The sequence below is a fragment of the Cebus imitator genome, unplaced genomic scaffold (assembly GCF_001604975.1).
Source record: "Cebus imitator isolate Cc_AM_T3 unplaced genomic scaffold, Cebus_imitator-1.0 Scaffold337, whole genome shotgun sequence".
NCBI lineage: Eukaryota > Metazoa > Chordata > Mammalia > Primates > Cebidae > Cebus > Cebus imitator.
The window spans coordinates 929,737-952,880 of record NW_016107652.1 but is presented as its reverse complement, the minus strand read 5'-3'; the positions used below and the strand labels follow the sequence as shown (position 1 = coordinate 952,880).

The 23,144-nt window shown below is 35.5% G+C and overlaps 1 pseudogene; it reads left to right on the top strand.

Annotated features, from left to right (window-relative positions):
- The window catches only part of LOC108287127, a 109,759-nt pseudogene that overhangs the window by 50,122 nt on the left and 36,493 nt on the right, over positions 1–23,144 (top strand).

The window sequence follows — 23,144 nt, the reverse complement described above, 5'->3', positions numbered from 1 at the left end:
AAGAAAGAAAGAAAGAAAGAAAGAAAGAGAAAGAAAGAAAGAGAAAGAAAGAAAGAAAGAAAGAAAGAAAGAAAGAAAGAAAGAAAGAAAGAAAGAAAGAAAGAAAGAAAGAAAGAAGAAAGAAAGAAAGAAGGAAAGAAAGAAAGAAAGGAGAAAGAAAGAAAGAAAGAAAGAAAGAAAGAAAGAAAGAAAGAAAGAAAGAAAAAAGGACTAACATCCAACATTTATACTTTAGCAACAAACATGAAAAACAAATAGTAGGCCGGGTGTGATGGCTCACATCTATAATCCTAACACTTTGGGAGGCCAAGGTGGGCAGATCACTTGAGACTAGGAATTCCAGACCAGCCTAGCCAACATAGTGAAACCCCATCTCTACTAAAAATACAAAAAACAGCTCAGAATTGTGTCACCTTCCTGGAATGCCTGCCTGGAATGCCTATACAGGAGGCTGAGGCAGGAGAATCGTTTGAACCTGGGAGGCAAAGGTTGCAGTGATCCAAGATTATGCCACTGCACTCTAGCCTGAGTGACAGAGTGAGACTCCATCTAAAAAAAAAAAAAAATGATTGTGCCTTTCCTCTGAGGTGCATCTGACTGCGCTTTCATCACTTTTCTTGAATGTTTTCAGATCTCCAGTTGGTAACAGTGGAAATATAACAGTTCTAAAATGTCCTTACTCCTTTCTTTCATGCTTGAAAGATTAAAGCAGGTCTTCTCAGTCTCCAGCATAACACATTTTACCTCTAAAGAGTTAAATCTAAAAATGTATAAATATAAGTAAACAAAGTGATTGTCACCTATGTGAAAATGTTTTGGATTATAAATTGTGGACCACTTGTTCAGAATGAAATCAATATAGAAACTTCAATCACATTCTACTATCTCCTAAAAATACTGAAGATGGCAGGAGAAACACACACAGGAAAACAAAAAATAGATCATAAACTAAAATAAGAAACTGCGAAAAAGCCCAAATAACCTCAGTGCATATTAAACAGGATTCATAAAGGAGAAAACAATACAAAATAGAGAAAATAATTACCAAATTTTGTCTAATGCTATCATAATGTCAAAACTCAAAAACACAGAGCAGAGAAAAGACAGAAAAATATCTCATATCTTTCCCAATGAATATGTGTACTGGAAGACTGGTTTCATACTAGAAAATTGAATCACTTCCTCTCAAAATATCACCCAAATTCAAAAAAGAAAAAGAGTAAAGGAAATAGGGAGATCGTCATGTTAGCTGCGACTTCTATCGAGGAAGATGTAATCGCTATGAAAAATAGAGGCAATAATGAGCAAAGAAAGAAAAAAATCTTTCAGCAGAACATGCTGTAGATTGTTTTGTTCATGTTTGTCTTCAGTCCAAACTACTGGATAAAAATATAGTGAGAGTCTAAGATGCCATTACCTTTTTTTTTTTTTTTTTTTGGACTGTACACTGGGTAATATCTTCTGGAAAGTGGGAGTTTAAATGAAGTATTAAACATCAATCTGATCTCTGCCTCAACTGGGACCCTAAAATACAAACCATATGGAGCAGCAGGGCACAGTAATTCATTCCAACAACTCATTAGACAAATCTAGAAGTCTGACCAATATTAAACATGATAAATGTTGGTTAAGGAGAAAAAGAAAACATAAGACATAATGCTTGTTCAGTCTAACATATTTCAAAGGAAAGGCAAATAAAGGAAGGACAGAAACATAAAGATAAACAAAAGTAAAACATATATCTAAAAAGATTTATTGACCAATACGTCAATAAATTCCACAAATTTTTAACTTCAACTATAGTTTGAGAAACAATTGATCCCTATGAAACAGGATCATATAGCCATACGAACAAAGTTTGGATAACAAAATAGGAAAATAAGACAGTGAAATTTAAAATAACATTAAAATTAAGTAGAAACAGATGAGGCATGGCAGCTTTCTAATGAAATTAAATCTGTATTGTATAACATTGATTCAGTGAAAGAGACAACATATTTAATTATTCAGAGGAAAATACAAAAGGATAAAGAATCTTAGATTCAAGATATTAATAAAAATAATAGATAATAAAAAAATAAAGGACCCAAAACTTGTTTTCTTGAAAAATTGCAGAAGTTGAGCAGGAGCAATAATTTCATTAAAGAGAAAATTTCTATTTGGAAGAAAAACCGATGTGTATGTAGATGGAAAGCAACTGCCACGTCCTTGGCAAAATATAATTTTTCTAAATTGAGCTCATGTGGTTTTAAGAAAGCATATTAAAAACTAACAATAATATTTATATTTGTTAATAAGTTTTACTTAGAGATTTATTGATGTTTTTTATATTGGAGTATATATGTTTCCCATAGCAAAAAAAATCTGGTAAAGGGTATTCAAATATTCATACTTAAGTACTCTCTGGATATACAGGGTGGGAGGGTCCCAGATGGCTGATCAGAAGCAGCTGCTGCCTGTGGCACTAACAGAGAGAAATGAAAGCAGCGAGTGAATTCAGCATCTTAAACTGAAATATCCAGGTTCTCACATTGGGACTGACTAAGCCAAGCAGGATGGGGTGACAGCCCCTCTGGGAGTCGCAGGGAGCCAAAGGAACTCCCACTCCTAGCCAAGGGAAGTGGTGAGTGATTGTGCCACCCTGCCGGGGAAACCACACTTCTCCCATGGATCTTTGCAACCCATGGACCAGGAGATCCACTTGTGAGTCCATGTTACCAGGGCCTTGGGTCTGACATGCATAGCTGTGTGGTTTCTCAGCAAAGCAGCCACTTAGGCACACACAGAGACCCAAGAGATTTACACACTCTGGCCCTAGGATCCCCCTCAGGGCCAGAGGTCTGTCTGTACATTTCTCTAGGAAGGGGGCTGAATCCAGGGAACCAAGCAGCATTGTCCTGTGGGCCCCACTTTCATAATACCTCAAAAGTTAAGAACTACTAGCGTGGAATTCCAGCCAGCCAATAGCAACTGGCTGAGTCTGCCTGAGATAGGAGGGCATTCCTGGGGGTAAGGAGTGGCCGTCATTTGTGTGGTTGGGTCAACTCAGCGTTTCAGGCTGCTGGCTCTGGAGGGTCCAGGTAGTTTGGATGGGGTAAGGTGCCCTCCACCTCCAATGTATCACACCTGTTTTACCAGATTCTGCCCAGACTGCTTCTTTTTAAGCAGGACCTTGATCCACTCCTCCTCACTGGGTAGGGCCTCCCAGTAGTAGGGTGGTTGGGGGAGGTTCAAGCTTATATGGAAGGAAGTCTGATCTCTCCCCTAGGACAGAGATTCTGGGGGGAGTGGTGGTCACCATCTCTGTGGTTTAGCAACTTAGGTGTTCCAGCCTGCCAGCTCTGGAGAGTCTGGGTTGCCCAAATGAGAAGGGTCCCCACCAATGCAGCACACCTGCCCTACCAAAAAGTAGCCAGGCTCGTTCTGTAAGTGGGTCTCTAATCCCACTTCTCCTGGCTGGGCCAGAACTCCCAAGAGGGATCTAAAGACACTTTCTACAGAAGTATTTGGGCCAGCACCATGTCAGTCAGTGCCTGCCTGGGATGGAGCTTCTAGAGGAAGGAGCAGGCCACCATCTTTGCTGTTTCACAGCCTTCATTGGTGGTACTCCCTGGTATGGGAAAAAAAAACAAGGCAACTAGAATCTGGAGCAGACCCTTAGCAAATCACAAAAGTCCTGTGGTTGCTAAAAGTCAGTGGCCTAAATGTTAAAAGAAAAACAAACAAACAAAACAATAACATCAACCAAAAAGACCCCACAAAACACGATTCAAATGTCAGCAACACCAAAGTTGAAAGTAGATAAATCCACAAAGATGAGAAAAAAAATGCAAAAATGCTGAAAACTCAGAAAGCCAGAAAGTCTCTTCTACTCCAAATGATGGCAACACCTCTCCAACAACAACGCAGAAATGGGCCGAGGCTGAGATGGCTAAACTAACAGAAGTAGGCTTCTGTAGGGGAGTAATAACTAGCTTCGCTGAGCTAAGGGAGCACGTTGCAACCCAATGGAATTAAATCAAGAATTATGATAAAACAATACAGGAGATGGTAAGCAGAATAGCCAGTTTAGAGAGGAACATAACTGACCTGATAGAGCTGAAAAACACACAAGAACTTCATGATGTAATCACAAGTACTAATAGCAGAATAGACCAAGTGGAGGAAATAATATCAGAGCTTGAAGACTATCTTTCTGAAAGAAAACAGGCAGGCAAGAATAGAAAAAAAATGAGTGAAAAGGAATGCACAAAACCTCCATGAAATATGGAATTATGTAAAAAGATTGAACCTTTGACTGATTGGGGTACTTGAAAAAGATGTGAGATTCAAAACAAGTTGGAAAACATATTTCAGGATATCATCCAGGAGAAGTTCCTCACCCCAGCAAGACTGGCTAGTATTCAAATTCAGGAAATGCAGAAAAGATATTTCCTAGTAAGTATCTTACTGAAGATATTCCCCAGTAAGTTACTCTGCAAGAAAATCAACCCAGAATACATAATCATCAGATCCTTCAAAGTTTAAATGAAAGGAAAAATGTTAAGGGCAGCCAGAGAGGAAGGCCAGGTCACCCACAAAGAAGCCCATCAGACTAACAGTGAACCTCTCAGTGGAAACCCTATAAGCCTGAAGAGATTGGGGGCCAACATTCAACATTCTTAAAGAAAACAATTTCCAACCCAGAATTTCATATCCAGCCAAACTAAGTGTCATACGAGAAAGAAATAAGGTCCTTTTCAGAGAAGCAAATGGTGAGGGAATTCATCACTACAAGGCCTGTCTTGCAAGAGATTCTGAAGGAAGCACTAAATATTGAAAAGAGAAGCTCTTACCAGCCACTACAAAAACACACTGAAGTACACAGACAAGTGACAATATGACACAACCACATAAAAAAGTTTGCAAAATAACCTGTTAGCATCATGATGGCAGGATCGAATTCACACATATCAATACTAACCTTAAATGTTAATGGCTATAACAGCCAGGAATTTGTTTTATATGATTAGCTACAAGATATTTTCTAGATGTGTGATTATGACACAAGGTTTAAAAAAAGCCTCACTTAAAAATTATTAGCTACTTCATTAAACTAGAGCATTATATCTGGCAATCTTAATATTTTCATTTGGATTTGTTCATTTCAATAATGAAGTTTTTAAGGTTATAAGTGCCATTAAATTTTATGTCTACACAATTTCCAAGTTGTGTAAATATTTATTCAAGTGAGTCTTCGCAATAACTTAATCTCTTGAGAAGACTGTTATATTTACAGTGATCTTAAAAAAAACCCCACAAAGCAATATAATTGCCATCCAGATGGAATAATAAAAATAATTTAAGGATTCATCACATTTTCCCACCACATTTTCTGCTTTATCTGTAGTTAGTCTTGATTTTACTGTGCACTAGGAGTCAAAATGACTAATGCAAACAGCTGTAACAAATGGCAGCTTAATGCACAAGCATGAGGAATTAAGAGTTGCAGTGCCTGGTCTAATCCTTTAGCTTGAGGATTAACTTCAGAATAAAAATGGGCTTGTTACTATATATTAATGGATTATTTTAAAAGTATTTTATTTATCCTGTGTAAATTTTCACTAGCTATTCAGAACAGTAATTTATTTTTATCATATCATTTTCCAGAATAAAAGAATATGAGAAAAATAATAAAAAATTAAAAAAAAATCCTTGGTTTAACTCTTTTATATATTAACTATGCATGAGATGAATCTCCTCATAATATTAATTATGTAACATAAATACTAATAATTATTAATAGAATATCACTAACTCTGATCTCTCCTGTGCGAAGTTATACCTGGTTGTCATTACTGAGACACTTTACTTTCAGCCTTTGTATAGTACAATTTCTGTGCTGATCCTGAGACAGGTTTTTACTTTAGAAACTTCATCACTGCAAATTCAAAAAGCCTACAGTTTAGCCCTGCTGTTACTCTGTACTCCACCTTTGGAATAAGCATTAGTTCCCATATGCGTAATGATTAGCAGCCTGTAGTGGATGCTTATTTAACAAAATCCATATGCTCCTCTTTTATCTTGGCACATAGTCCTATTGACAGTTATGTTTGGACATGCTATGATATAACATGTATTATATTAAATTTCCAGGCCAACACCTAAGAAGTTGTAGCTCCTCCACATTTTCTCTTCTTATTTTACACTTTTATTGAACAGATCAATATCAGTACAAGGTCAAAGTGGTTGGCAGAGACATTGGATGAAAAGACCCTCAGTACCTGAACCACCCATGGAAAAAAACAACCACCTACCCTGTAACAGGATTATCAATAGAGTGGAAACATACTTTACTATGCTTAGTGTTTATACTATCTCGTTCTGTTTTTACTGCAACCTAATCTACTCTCCCTAGCACAAAGCCAAATTTATTCTCTTTAAGGCTAAGCTTTCATTTCTGTGTTCTTTCTGAATACTCTAAATGATTTTGGTTCATTCCACATGGACCAAAGTGTGTTTTTCTGAGAACAGAGATAACATGATTAAAATAAATTAAAAATAAATATTTCTAGTGTAAAAACATACAAATATAGGATTAGCTAATGAATACCTTCTAACTACTTGCATTAAAATATAAAAATAACATGTTTATGGTTTGAAAGTTTTCCTACACATTTAAGGGCATTAAAAAGACTAATGAACTTTTTTTAACAAAAGAGTTAAAGCATGTGCAGCACCATAGCAAGTATTTAGAAATTTTTATCTTGCTAAATTTTAAATCATCACTAAATTAAAATAAGTAAAATATTTATTAAAATGCAATTATTTTTAATAGAGATCAAGAAAATTTTTTTTAGAATTTGTTTTCAATATAATATTCAAAAAATGAAATATCTGCATACAGAATAAGGGGATCTGCTTGACATTTCCCCTTTCTTGTCATTTATAGATTGACATTTTATTTAGAAAATCATTTTTGTAACAATAGTTGTCTCATAGGTAACATTCTATTTGGTTCTAACTTTTCCTAAAAATTATTCAGAAGTTGGCAAGCAATTAAGATCGGAAAATTAGAAATAGGTTATTTCATGAGTGATTTCTTTTTATCAGATATATTGAAATGGTAGCCATCAAAAAGGTAAAGAAAACTCAAAACAAATTGGGTATGGATTGCATTTGTTTTTCTCAGTAAAATATTTCAAACTATGAGGTATATTAAATTAGTAACTGTGCTTCTTTCTGTAATAACCTGTACTTAGAAATCTATTCGATCATGTAATCTATTTACATTTGACTATTTAATCCATAAAATTAATCTGTAAGAATCTTTTATACTTTGCAAGTGAAAGTTTTTCTATTTTATATATACTGCTTGTTTTAATGTGCAGGGAGTGAGGGAAAAGTCTGAGTCCATTTTTCGTGTCTGCTGACAGCTTTACAGCTTCTCTCCCTGTTCCCCCTCTCTCAAATTTGGAATAGTCAGTAAGCCTGGTGCTCTCTCCTTTGACACCCACAGGAAGTTCAACCTGCACAAACCTGGCCAGTGGAGAAACACTCACCCTTCCCTAGTCCTTAACTGGAAAAAAGGACAAAGCCAATTGCCCTCCCTGGGTCTCTCCAAACATTTTTAGACCTTGTGGGATGTTGCCCTGTTCTTTCCAGGACATTTCATGATAGGAGTCATACCAAATTTTCTTGCTTTCTTAGAGTGGTTATGTTGTCATTGGCTCAAATCCAACCTACTAAGTGGGAGGGGCTCCATCCCATATCCACTGGGTGACCACAGAACAACTTATTTTCATTTTACCTATAAAGACGAGTATCCAATACCTAAAGTAGTCCCCAGATTGATTGTACCCTCTGCCTACCAGCATAGGGCATCCCTAAATCACCCTATTCTCATTTTTCTTGCTGTCTTAATAACATCAAACTTTATCAAGCAGCTTGTACAACATAAGTAAATTATAACTTCAGAAAAATCATAACTTAGCAGGACTAACCATAATATTTAACTCTTACCATTATATCTAATAAATATCAAATTTGTAAGTATGGTAAAAATCACTGCTACCCACATATACTGCTACTTCTTTCACCAAAGTTAGATTATACTTTATGTATCACAGAAAAAAAAAAATTTCTAACTCGGTCTGCCAACAGGTCCTAGAGACAATGCTATTCTGCTAGCAATGAGAATTTCCTATGCCCAGATCTTGGTTGCAAATACTATCCTTTCATTAAAGGAATTCAACCTTCTTGGAGAAACAATTGATTTTAGAGCTGGAACAGGAAAAATACAAGATGAGCCTGGAACATTTTCTAGGGCCAGAAATCAAGGAAGTAGTCAAAAAACAAAAGGACAGGGAATGCCAAAGAGGCAAAAGTGCCAATTGAAATAGCTTCAAATAGTCAACCTGGGAATAATTTGAGCCATGATCTCTTCTAGAAAGCTAGTCAAATTTACCACACATGTGATGCCTCTGCTCCATCCTTTCTTCCAGCATGAGCAATGGACATGACATCTAGGATGGCCATTTGAGGATTCGATTTTAGGAAGAAGCAAAATTATAGTGTTCTAAGGAACCAGAACACTATTGGTTAAAAAGAGACTTTATTACATGGACTGCAGAGACAAAGGTCACGGGTAGGTGGAAATTGATTTTATAACCTAGTGATGAGCTCACTTTCACTGAGCAACTTCAAAACTACTTGTAATTTTTGCATCTAATAATTTGCACTTAATTTTTCCCATCTGAGAATAACATTGATCACCTGGTGAACTAGATGAAGCTGTAACATAACCTCATCTGTTAATATTTTCAAACCTAAGCTGAGTGGATCCTCCATCTTTTCTGCTTCTACAGGATCTATAATAGTTGGTGTGTTAATTATTCATGTTTTCAAGTAATATCTGGAATCTTTGAGAGAATGATTTGTGACATATTCACCTTTATAAGTCAACTCAATATGTGGAACACAGAACCCTATTGATGAATGCTGAAAAAATCAAATCACAGTTTTTTCTTAACGAATATATGTCTGCCACGGACCCAGATCAAACATTTTATGTACATTTCAATCAGTAGATCATAGTAAAATCAGCTAGTTAGCATCAGAATAGGACTAGAACTGAGCTTCAGAATTACTGATAGTTTGCTGTAGGAAATTCTCAAGTAAACCACCAGTTGTCTGTCAGTGCTTGTATCAGTTTGCAACTTACTGTTTTGTTGCTCTAGTTAATATTCCACATTAAATAAATTAAGTACTGCTGAAAAGAGATCCACAATGCTCAAATAAGACAATCAACAAAGTGTCTTCTTCGAAAGAAGAATGCATGGCTTCTTTGTATGTACATCTTTAGAGTTTCAGAAAACCATCCTGCTTGTCTTCATAATAACCTCAGAAATAGAGCATATTCTAAATTTCAATTATCTTTTTAAATGTTGAAAGTGATTTTAAATAATATCTTACTTTCAAGTGTAGAAAATGAGGTCAAGAACAATTGAAATCTGCCCCAACCCACAAATTAAATAGATTTAGCTGAGATTAAAAACAAAGGTGACTGACTTTAATTTGGTAAAGTTTTTATCTCAAATATGTAGCAATACTTCTCTTCCTTTAATATAATAAGCATAACTATGTATAATTTAAATAATCTCTGAGTACTTACAACTAAATGAAAGTATTACTAGTAAAATATATATTGAGCAAGTGCCACATTATTGACAGTGTACATACATTCATATATATATATGCAATTTAAACAATAGCTACCATCAGCTGCTCTTTTCTGAGTTACTGATTTTTTTCTTCAATTGAGGAAAATTATAATCTTAATAGAACTTAGGCATTGTATTTAGCACAGGGTCTAATTTTCATTATTTTGATATTATTTATTGAAAATGAAGAGCATAAGTTAAGGCGTATTTGATTGCTGGTAGGTGTTAGGGATATGCCCATGTGCGATTTGGAAGTTAGGTATCACGTTTATTTTTGGTCTTTCAGCCAGCATGACCTCTGAGCATAAGAAGCACATGGCTATGGGTAGGGATCATCATTAGAAGGTAATTAAGTCATATGGAGCCAAATAGAAGTCTAGAGATCTTGCTAACGTTTTCCTGTGTAAGTACATGCCCTATGGCTAATTATCACAGTATTCCAGCCTTAGAGTGCAATAATTCCTCCTTTTTCTATAGGAGAGGATGATTATAGCATCTGCTTTGTCTACAAGTTTTACTTATGCACAAATCTGTGCTGTTTCAGGTTGAGGTTGCTCAAATAGGAGAAAAGGAAAGCTCCCAGGAGCTGGAGTATAATACTCCTGCTGATAAGGCAAGAAGTTTCTTGACTACAGCTCAGCTGGGATTTTTACAGTCTTCACAGCATAGGTTAAGTAACTGAGTGTAGAAAATGTCCACAGAATTTGCTTTGCTTAATATATACATTTGTTGACAAGTGAACTTAAATGTGTGTAAAGCAAACCTAATAGTATGTAAAATGGGCATCATCATTAACATTAGGTTTTTAAAGAAGAAAGCAAAAACATTTAAAGTTATATACTCTAGAAATATCCACTCTTATGTTTTGGTAAATATTAATTTTTCTTCCACATAGTACATTGGTATTCATCTTTATATTCATGTGTTGTGATGCTAAAATGTGTGTGTATTTATGTAATTTTCATAATATAATTTTAGAACCAGCTTACTAAACACCCAAGAAAAATGTCAGCACCTTCTCATCACTATCAATTACCATAAATTACATATAAATCATTCAAATATTCTCTTACCCCAACTTCTTAGATTTTATGCCTTCCTGTAAGAAGCTCTGAAACTAAAATAGCAGCATTTCCGGGTTGTTCAAAATTGAGCCAAGGTAGGTAGCCTTTGTATCACAGATTAGATAATCATTGGATTCAGGACACCTGAGAGCAAGTTCAATCTTGACTGAGACAATTGCCCGCAGACAAAAGCAAGTCTCTAAGATAGACATAGCTGTGAACTACTGGCAGTTAATACTCCCAGCAACTAAGACGGGCACACATCTTCACATCAGAGGAAGAGATCTGGGCAGAACCAAACATTATAGACTATATTCTCCACTTTGTCCCACTCACACCCATTTGTTTGGTCTTATCTTTGAATAGGATTCTAGTTGGTCTTGTTATTGTGAAACTTACAGGGAAACAGTTTATGGGAAAAACCACAGCTCAATATTGCAATTGATTTCAATGCAATAATTACAATTTATCATCCCCTGATTCCATCATCTATTCTAGATTTCCCTCCCTCTTGGCTAGCACTTATATGGTCTAGGTAGTAGAGTGCTTCGTGATGGAATTCAGGCACACATCCTTTAGGACTCAGCCTCTGGCTACCTTCATTTCCTCATGCTATGGTGACTGCATTTCTGTGTGAATTCACAGTTAAAACTGGTCATATAACCTTAAAATATGAGCACCCAAAACATTCCTTCCCTCCCCTGTTGTGTGGCAGCAGCCCTGCTTTCGCTGGTGAGGAGAAACACTTACCTTCCTGTTACTGTGACTCTGTTAGAGTAGGTAGCTAGGCAGACATGAGCAGGGCAGGAGAGCCCCCAACCAAAGAATGTCAGGCAACCCAACAGGTGATGGTCAGGTAGTTGTTAAACTGTCCCTCTAAAATAATGATTGGTTGCAGCTGATGCCAAGGAAAGACAGCCTCCCAAAAGATAGAAAACACCTAAAGCTGCTGATCAGCAGCTTCTCGATCAGATCGCAAGAGCGGGGTGAGTGGGCTCAAGCATGTTCACTAAGAGACAAATGGCAGAGTTTAACTGATATATGATCTTCCTCTAGGAATACTCAACCAGTAAGAGAAAATCACCTCAAATAAACATGCACACAACTTCAGTAAACACATTGCACATGCCGCCACGCCTACATTCTGGAAGGCCACTGCGCATGCGGACAGTCTGCCTTAAGAAAAAAAAAATCGGAGAAGAAATGCAAACTTCAGAACAATGTCGAAGCATAAAACCCCAAATCAAAGCCCAGAGCACTTGGATCTTTCAATCTGCCTGTTTGACCCTCTTCCAAATGTACTTTATTTCCTTTGGTTCCTGCTCTAATACTTTTAAATAAACTTTCACTCCCGCTTTAAAACTTGCCTCAGTCTCTCTGTCTAATGAACCTCGCCGAATTCACTCCTTCTAGGGAGGCAAGAATCAAGTTGCTGCAGACCCGTACAGACTTGCCGCTGGTAACGTTACTATGCTTCTCAGTAAAAGCATTTCCCCTTTGGGAAGTAGGACATCTAGAAGTATATTGCTTTAAGCTTGGGAAATGGAAAATATAATCCTCTAATGGGTCACCAGAAGAATGGTGCATGATTCATCCTATTTCTTCTTGTACTCGATTGGTTCCCAGACCCATGGAGAGGCAAATGAAGAGTTGAATTCTGTCCTGCCCATAGCACAAGAGGAGGCTGGCCACATCATGAAAGAGAGAAAGTTAAGACTCAAATCAATCAAATGGAAGGCTCAAAGGTTAGAGATTTTTCAAAGATAGTTTTCTGGGCAGAGTGATAGGGTATGAGTGCTGACGATTAGTTGGGGATGCAATCTTAGGGGTGTGGAAAAGGTTTCTCCTGCACCCAAGTCTGTTCTTGGGTGGGATTGACAGGACCCATTAAATCACAGGTCTCAGTGGGGCCACCAAATTGTCAGAACTGAAAAAGCCTGAAAAGACATCTCAAAAACAAATTTTTGTTTTTACAATAGTGATGTTAATTGTAGGAGTAATTGGGGAAGTTGCAAATCTTGTGACCTCCAGACTAATGGCTGGTAATCATTTAACTATGCTTACATCTTAGTAGAATTCAGGCACTTCACATTCTCATACTTTGGTGGCACTTCTTTAGTTTTGGTACATAAAGGCTGACACAGTTTTGAGGAAGGGCTACTATTATTTAAACTATAAACTAAATTTCACTCAAAGTTATCTTGACCTGTACCCAGGAATGACTAAGGACAGTTGGGAGGTTAAAAACAAGATGGGCTGGTTAGATCAGATCTCTTACACTGTCATAATTTTCTCAGTGTTATAATTTCTGCAAAGGTGGTTTAATCCTCATTAGTGTCAGAAATCTAATAAAGATGAATGGGATCGTAGGACTCAGAGCTTAAGATGATTCTGCAAAGATGCAAAGAAATAGCCTCTTTTCTCAATTGAGGAAATTTGACCCAAATTGAGAAAAGGGCTGTTCCTTTCATCTGTGCATGAAAAAATTATTGTTCACCACCATCTCCAAAAGCTTGATAGGTAGGTATTTAAGATCTAAGGATATTTGAGTAGATTGTCACAACAACCCTATAGTAGTAATATTTAATTGTGATTTTAGTTTACATTTCCTTATTGGCATGAATTTCAGCATCTTATCAAAAATTTCATTGTATTTTTAAGATTCACTAAATGTTTACTTATGTCTTGTATTTTTATGAGCTATTTTATTGATATATGAATGATTAAACTCTGATTATGAATTTGTATTTTATCCCTTAATTCTGTTAAATTTTGCTTTGTATAATTTTAAACTATGTTTTGAGAGCAAACGGCCTCAAAATTGATGCTTTTGAAATATATTAATGTCATATAACTATACTTATCTTCATAGTTTTGAACTTTGTTTTATAATGTAGAGCTGTAGTGCATATGCAGAGGGAAATGAAGCTAGACAGATTTTTATATTAATTTGAACAGGTAGCTATAATTTTGGAATTGTAAATGTAAATTTTATATCTAGGTCGCCCAATTCAAATGCTAAATAGAACAGTAAAAAAAAAAAAAAGAAAAAAATAGGTAGTAAGGTAAAATGCAGTTTCAAAAGTTAAATTTCAGTGATATAAAAAATACGCCCCCATACCCTCCCAAAATAGAACTACTCTGTTTTGCCTCCTGCCAGCAGTTCAGCTTCTTAAATTGACACTTTTTTTTTTTTTTTGAAAATGCAGAAAGGAGAATAAAAATGTGCCTGAAGAATAAGTAAATAGAAAGCAATTCTCCCATCCAAGTACTAACCAGGCCCGACCCTGCTTAGCTTCCGAGATCAGACGAGATCGGGCACGTCCAGGGTGGTATGGCCATAGACTATATGACAGAAACAGAAATAGTGCAAAAAATAAAAATAAAAAAAAATCAACAAAAAAAAGTGTTTATACAGTTCCTTTATTTGGTCTATTCTGCTAGAAAGTTGCTAGTTACATAAGTTGGTGTCTCATAAACTATTTTTTTAGTTTGTTTTCTCTTGTTTATAAAGAATACCTGAGACCGAGTAATTTATTTAAAAAATAAATTTATTTCTTATAGTTATGGAGACTGAGAAGTCCAAGATCAACAGTCCACATCTGGCCAGAACCTTTTTGCTCTGGTGGGATGGAGACCCTCTGCAGAATCCCAAGGCAGCTCAGGACATTACATGGTGAGGGAGCTGACTATGATAGCTCAGATCTCTCTTCCTGGCCTCTTACAAAGCAACTAGTCACTAGTCTGCCTCCCATGATAACCCATTAACTCATTAACCCATTAATATATTAATCCATGAAAGAATTAATCAACCCATCAGGGCAGAGTTCTAATGACCCAACCACCTCTTGAAGGCCCACCTCTCAATACTGCCACAATGGAGATTAAGTTTCGACATAAGTTCCAAAAGTGCAAATATCTAAACCATAGCATCATTTAAATAGACAAGAGGCCTGTAAAGACAGTAATGGTGCACCTCTTGTATGTCCACTAATTCATAAGCATAAAGTTTCTAATAATTCCATAAGGAAATGAACTTCAATAAGACAGGAAACTCAGAATGTTTAAGAAATTTGTATTAGTGGGAACACAATTACTTGGACTAAAAAGGAAGAGACAGTACAAAATAAAAAATACTTTGGACTGCCAGACTACTACTTGCAGGAATTAAGCTGAGAAAATTATTTGGCTGCAAACATGGACTACCTTTTTTATTAAAGGAAGGTTAGTTTAAAGGCTAGAGCCCAAAGCCCATAGAGTAAAGTCAAGATTAATGTTAAGAGTGGATACTAATTAAGAGATTGCCAACAGGTGCTCAGCTAGGTTTCAGAATTGCGACTGGACAATGACTGCTTTGTGCCTCTTTTTCTCCTTTTAGAATGCTAGAATCCAACGTGGTTTCTTTATATTGATGTTATTATTGGATGTTGAGGTCACCAGCAGTAGATAACCTTGACAGTACTTCCAATGAAGAGAAATGACATTCAAAGAACAGTATCCCAAATATAGTACCCAAGAAGCCTCATCTGTCCCTAAATCTGAAATACATGACAGGATCCTGAAGCTCAAATCTAAGATTAATGAAGTAATAGATAATACATTATTGTCTATAACATAATACTAACGATGTAATAGATAATACTTTGGAGGTTCTTGGGAGGGTCTAAGTCTATTAAGCATATGGATAAAGGTAAATAATTTGTGATCAGAGTGCAAACTGTGATTGTTTAAAAATATTTGGTAAATCTACTGATTTTCTTTCTCTCAAGATGGGGCTTAACTCCACTGAATATGTGCTGGCTTAGTGCCTCACTTTATCCAATGGCAGGTGGCAGAACTGATATGTTGTGACTTGCAAGACTATGTTGGGAAGGGTGAGACAGCTTCCACCTGGATGTTTCTATAGAGAGATTTTTCCCTATTTTTTACTTCTCAAGGGGCCATATATTACTCATCTAATTTTCCTTATTTTATACCACTATAAAAATTTCAATAAATTCTAACAGTTCAAAATAGCAGGTATCACATTCTCTAAGGTTCAATGAATTAAAACCAAAAATGCATATTTTAAAAGCATACGTAGATTGCTTACAATTAATTTATATAATATGAATGTTGTGGTAAAGGTGATGTTAGATATGAATCCTCTTCTAAGTGTGGAGACTAATGTGCCTGCTACTTTGTAGGCAAATAGTCAATAAATATTTGCTGAATAGATCAATGCATGCATGCTTGATAGAGACATGAGGACATTTGAGGTGGCATAAGCATAAATAAATAAGAAATGAGCTGGGAACACCTATGCCATTACCCTGCAGAAATATAAAGAAGTTCATATTCTGAAATGTAACATTTTTAAAGAGTTTTCTCCTTTTTTAACCATATTAATTAACAAATAAAAGCATAGCTCTAGAATTAGAATGTGCTACCGATTGACATAATATTAATATTTATTTGGCTGACCAATTTTTACTTAATGAAATTTGTAAGAGTGTGGATAATTTGGGGTCTATACAACCAAACTAAATAAATAAATGTTATTTAGTGCAAAGCCCTAAACAAGTACAAAATATTAAAAAAATATATTTTGGACCTCCAAGCTGCTATGGTCAGAAAGTAAAGTGCCACAACTCTATCTTTTTACATATTCTTCCCATCCCATTTTCTCACAAAGAGGATAATACATCCTAATTCAGAAGAAACAGCTTAGTATCTTTCTTAAGTCTTCATATTTATATCTGGAGATACTTCAAACCAAGTATTTTAAATAAAGTGTCTGTAACATCTCCACACACAAAAAAATATATAATCTAATTGTTTTGCTCACAAGCTTCCCATTTAGAGATTCTATTTAAACAAAACAAGAACCTCTTTCCCATTTTTGGATTACATGAAAATAAAATGGGTAAAACTGTATCCATGTTCATTTTATCTGTTAATGTTCTCAAATAGAAACTGATTTCTCCAGGTTTGATTGTTTCCCCTTCTGTGGAGACATAATACTTCAAAGAAATGAAAAGATTTCTAGCACAAAATACACAGCATGAGTCCATTCAACTGACCACAGGATGCTGCTACCTCTCTGCTGGAATGAAACTTCAAACCCATTAAACGGAGTGGAAGCATTATAACTTCTGAAGTCAAAAGTTCAGCAGGGAGTGTTTCAGGATGCTTTCTACCTCTAATTTTCTCTAATAACACAGAGGCAGTTGTCATCTTGTAGGGCACAGTGGTCAGTAACTGCCGAGATGCTCTGCCTGTAGTCAGTCAGATAAGAACCTATTTGCCCCATTAATTGGTGAAGCAGCAGTGACTCTTAGGGGGAATGGAAAAAGAAAGAAATATTGCTTTGAAATATAAAGTTATGTGTTTTTATTTTGAAGTCAGAAAAGATTATGTTAGGAGGTTTTGTATGATAGTGTCACCTTTCAAGCCTTGCTTTTCCCTGCTGATTGTAGATCACTCTAAGGTGGGACAAAATAAATTAGTCATATTTTGTGAGATTGACCATTTCTTCTTTTACCACATAGGATAACTGAAGTAAGAAGGGAATGCTTTCTTTCCAGTATTCCAGCTATGTCTCTAGCAAGCAACTTTCGAAATGCAATCATATTTGAAGGTATTAGAATGATCACCTTTTCTGAATACTCATTACAGAGACAATATTTAAAAAAAATGTTTTTTTCTATATCCCCAATTTCAATGTCTATATGTTATTAATTTATGTGTATGTATATATGTTTCTCTGTGTATATTGTGTATATAGGTGTGTGTGTGTTCTATCTGCCCAATGAAAACACTAAGTTTTAATTGCTGGTAAGGCCACTGCATAGTCCCTAAGTATCTGATAGTTGAACTACTTAAGCAGATTAATAGTGATGCTTTTAGTTGGCACCAGATTTAGAGAAAGACAGTGTATAGAGATATATACTTTTTGGTGAATACTCAATCCAAAGTAAAAAAATACATCTTTGTTCTGATTTGGATAAACATATAAAATAAAAATATTCACCTGTGAAAATAAGTTCAAAGGGAGTATATTTTCTAATTAGACTATTGCTTGCTTTTTTTTATCATGACAAAATATATATAATAGGAAAATTATCTTCAGGCATGGAGGCTCACGCCTGGTAATCCCAGCACTTTGGGAGGCTGAAACAGGTGGATCATGAGGTCAGGAGTTCGAGACCAGGCTGGCCAACACAGTGAAAGCCCTCCTCTACTAAAAATACAAAAAATCAGCCAGTCATGATGGTGGAAACCTGTAATCCCCACTACTTGGGAGGCTAAGGCAGGACAATCATTTGAACCTGGGAGGCGGTGGTTGCAGTAAGCAGAGAAAGCACCATTGCACTCCAGCCCAGGTGACACTGCGAGACTCCATATCAAAAAAAGAAAAAAAGAGAGAAAAAAAAATCCATCTTATTTATTTCTAACTATATCCTAATTGTTACAGTAAGACCCTTAGAAACGAAAGGTGTGATCTTTGGGAAGGCATCTTTTCTTTGCACAGTGAAAGTATTTACTAATAAAACCTGTTGGAATTTACTTTGGGTGGCAGGCAAAATATAAGTAAAAGAGAAAGTTTAGATTAGTTTCAAACCTTTTGGAAGGCCGAAAGGTGTTATTGGGGCAGGCCAAAGACAGCTGGTCCATTACATTAGCAAAGAAAGAGATAGATACAGTAAGAGGCTTCTCCAGTTAAGTCTGTTTACCCAACATCCCTTTGTCTCTACTCTGTTTATTCATGTAAACTTTGTGCTGGATGGTCCTCAGGGGGAGGTCAAAGGGGAATTACCCATTAATATTGTTTACTCTGGGCCTGAAACCTAAAGCTTTTATCATTAGTAAAACCACTCTTTTAACCATGTTAATTATCCACAAGTGTGTTAACTTAAAATCTCTGTTGTAAAATCTTTACTAAATAAATATGTGGATGGACAGGAGGGTCTGGGTCAATTGGCTGCTTTTTGCCCACTGAAGGCAGCTAACAACCATCCCTAGCCCACTCAAATCACTAAACCAGGTGTAAAAGTGCATTTATTCATCTGTCATTAAGTCAGAGTCTGCAGAACAAACCTCTGTAGGTGATGATCAACGTCTGAAAAACCAAATTAATCTTATGAAGTGGTATGAAAATTTTAAAAGCAAACTGTTGGATGGTAGTAAAATAACATATGTTCATGAATTTTAAACTTAGGTTCAAAATTAAGTTTTTCTCAATTTACATATATAGATAAAATACCAAATATAACTAAGGCATTAATTAAAATTTGATTCCCTCTACTTCTCCCTCACATCATTCAAACGTTTGCCAGAGACAAATTAAATTTTTCTTTATTTATAAATATATAAACTTGTAAAATCATTTATTGCTTTATTAATTTTAGATCATTTTCTAAGGAACATCTCCAGTGAAAGTTGAAAATTTACCTCTGAAATTCCCATTCTCTACATACTCCCAATATGCCCCCCCAAAATATTTTGTTATATAAATAGACTTTACATTATTTAGGTTGATTAGTGAACTATGACCTTAGAGCCTTCATGAGTAATATTTTTCCTGAAATTAGTGATTATTAGTTTTACATTTTTTCTAGTTTTCTATGCCATTATTACTCATTTTCCCAAATGCACCAACATTTAATCTATGATAATAAAAAATATTTTCATATTCACACACGTTAGTTGTATGATTCTCCAATGAAAATACACTATGGAGCCTTTCAGCTACCCCGTCCTGCAGATTGTTTTTTCTCTTATCCTTTTATGCAATAGTTGTCCTGAGATTTCATTTTCCTGCTTTTCATTGACATATTCTCTGTTGTATTGATCATTCATTTCTCTTTCTTGAATATATATGAATATAATGTCTGCAATAGCTTCCTAACTAAGGGCGTTTGCAAGCTACATTTTTGTGTATGCTGATTTAATAATATTTTCATTCTCCACTTACACTTATTATACAGTAGTCCCTGCTGTATTTGAATTAATATGTTCCAAAATCTCCCAGTGGATGCCTGAAATCACAATATATTTTCATCAATGGGAACATGCTTCTGTTGATGACTTTCATCCACAAATATAATGTCTTTCTCATCTTAACTAAGCACTTATCATATACCTTGACCATTATTTTTGCAGTTTTAGGTAAGATAGAAAAACTGGCATGAATTTCTTTTTCCCTTCATCACAAATTCATGGATATAAGTTTCATTCTTGCTGTAGATGTTGGCAAACTCAGCATATTTTTTTTTCCTTCTTAAGTAGAGAACTTTCCCCTTTTCAGTTAAAGTAAGCACTTCATGGCTTCTCCTTGGGATATCTGAATTGCCAGCATGACTACTCTTGGTCCTCTCAGCCATTTTTAAATAAAATAAGGGTCACCTGAACACCAGCACTGGCTACTGTGACAATCTGAGAACAATGTGGTCACTCAACAACTAACAGTGTTAATATGCTGGACAAAGGGATGATTGACATCCTGAGTGAAATGAAGCAAAACGATGTGGGATTTATCAACAACAGGCAATTTAAAATCTATGAATTGTTTATTTCTGGAATTTTTCATTTAATATTTTCAGACCACAATTGACGAAGGGTAATTGAAACTGCAGAAAGGGAAACTGTGGATAAAGGCTACTATTATATATACTTAGCATAGATTACTAGCATAAAAATCATTTTTGCCCAAGAATTTTAGAGACACATTTGAGTTGTCTTCTTGCTTGTGGTGTTAAGAAATTTTACCACATTTTGATTTTTGGTGTTTTGTATATGGCTCAGAAAATATCAAGATACATATGTTCCTTCTCTCCATATTTCTGGCCCCTCTGGCTTCTTTGATTGCCCCCGTTTCTAATTGTTTGTCTGCTCAATCTCAAGACATTTACTAAAGCTTTACTGACTTCTTTAACCCTTGAAAACAGCTCACTACTTTTCTTTACACCAAGAAAAACTAAGTGTCCTGAGTGAAAACTCAACTCAGATGCTCTCTCCTGTGTCCTCTCTGTACATAATATTGGCCTCTAATGTTCTGACTATCTTAACATATCTCTAAACCTTCAAATAGATATACATATTTTTTAAAATGTATTTATGCTTTCTAGATTTTTTTTTTGTCAGAAATTTAGTTTCGTAAAAACTGCACCAGCAAACCTTTAGGCACTAATTACTGTTGGAATGGGTAAGAAGACCAAATTCATGCACTCTGATCCAGGTTAAGATTATTTCTCTTCCAGGATTCATTTGTTTAATAATTTTGTTTTTAAAAAAATACCCCAAGTAGCATCAGGGAGTTTCAATTATAACTTACAAACTTCCTTTCATCTCATTATTTACTTAGTTTTTCAAAACATTTACAGTACAAAAAATATGCACATTGATTTTTTTTAACTGTGTTGAGTTTTTGTATTTATAAAACCAGGAAATGAACTATTTGGATTATGTATGGAGATTAGTCATTGAGACTTTTTGGCTAAATTTACCTAAGTTGTGACAGAAGACACGTCACAAAAAATTGAAATGCATTTTTTCCTGGTCACATTAATCAGGGCATAAAGGACAATATCATTTTAAAGACACAAAATGACAGATAATTCAGTCATCCTGTCATTTAGAAACAATTAATAATTTGCCTCTAAAATATTCCAACTGAACCAAAGAGCCTCCCACCTCAGTTTACAGCATAGCAGAGAAAGTAGGTGAACTGTATATTGCTTCATGGAAATTCTCCATCTCATTCTCTGCTCCACTGCAATATGGAATTCTGGCACTTCAGTTTACACAAATATTTGTCCATGTACATTCATTTGGGAATAAATAAATTGGCATTCCCCTCACTCACCTCCCTCAAAGAACCTGAACTGCCCATGAAAAAAAGACCTATAACTATTGTCATTTGGGAATTTCCTTAATGAAAGTAATTTTCTGCCCAGACATTTTGCTGAGTAATACCACTCCATAATTCTCAATATTACACAATACAGTCCAGTTTCTTTTTAATGAATTTCCTTGTCTGCTGGTAGCAAAGAAACACCAAATGTTACAGTAAAGATTAACACATAAAAAAGAGAACAAAATAAATGAATCAGAAATTGGGCATAAACATAGACAATCCAGGAAGCCAACAAAACAAACAATCCAAAAACACCTTTAACAATTTTATCAGTATATCAGAGATATGAGAGAAGATGCATATCTAAAATAAGAGCATAAACCTATTTTTCTTATTTTTTTTAAAGGCAATGTTATAAAGCCATTTGGAAAATGAAAAAATTATTAAAATTAGGGTCAAAAGAAAGTCCAGAAAATTTCTTTCTCCTAGAAAGTAGACCAAAATGTCAAAAAGGGAAAAGAGTATGAAAAAAAAAAGAGAGAGCATTTATTCTGAGAGTTTCAAAAAGAAAGAACAGAAAATTCAGTGTAACGTATCATTCAGATAAATCAGTTAAAAACATTTTCCTCAGGTTAAGACAGGAGTTTCAAACCTAAACTGACACACCAAGTTTCTAGTATATTGAAAGAAAATAGACATAATATAAAGTATGTAATGGGCACTGCCCAGTTCAGCAATTTCTTCAAGACTGAATTGGATATTTCTCCCAGTGGCTATGTGCCTTGACAGCTCACAGCTTGTAGAATTCCAATATCTGGCAATTATCTTTGGCCAAAGGGGGTCAGTCACCTTACTAAAATACCCCCTACCCCCACGCCCCCCTGCTTCCCAGAGACAGCGCTCACTTAATGCTGGTCAATATAAAAGTTATAAATAACGTTTCCTTTGGTCATAATTGGAAAACACTGTGCAAGTCTAATTGCCTTGAAGGCAATGTTTTTCCTATTTTTTCCTCTTTCTTTTGCGCCTTACAATGTGTTATTTCAGAATGCATTCCTCAATATACTTTATGCAAACAAATTCTGCTGTTACAGTCTGCTTTCTAGAGCACTTGCCTTGTGGCTAACATAGTCTAATTTTAGCAACAAATGGCAGAGATACAGATATTTTTATTGCCAAATGTTTGCCTTCAATAATAAGAATAAGATCAAGAACACTAGGAACTAGAAAACAATTTAAAATGCCCCTAGAGTTCCTTGTGAACTTGACTTTCAAGCTCAAAATCTATATCCGGTTTATATATCAATTCAATGAGAGAGTAAAATTATTTCAAATCAATATTTAACATTTTACCTTCCACACATTGATATTAGAAACTTATTTGGGCCGGGCGTGGTGGCTCAAGCCTGTAATCCCAGCACTTTGGGAGGCTGAGGCAGGTGGATCACGAGGTCAAGAGATCGAGACCATCCTGGTCAACATGGTGAAACCCCGTCTCTACTAAAAATACAAAACATTAGCTGGGCATGGTGGTGCGTGCCT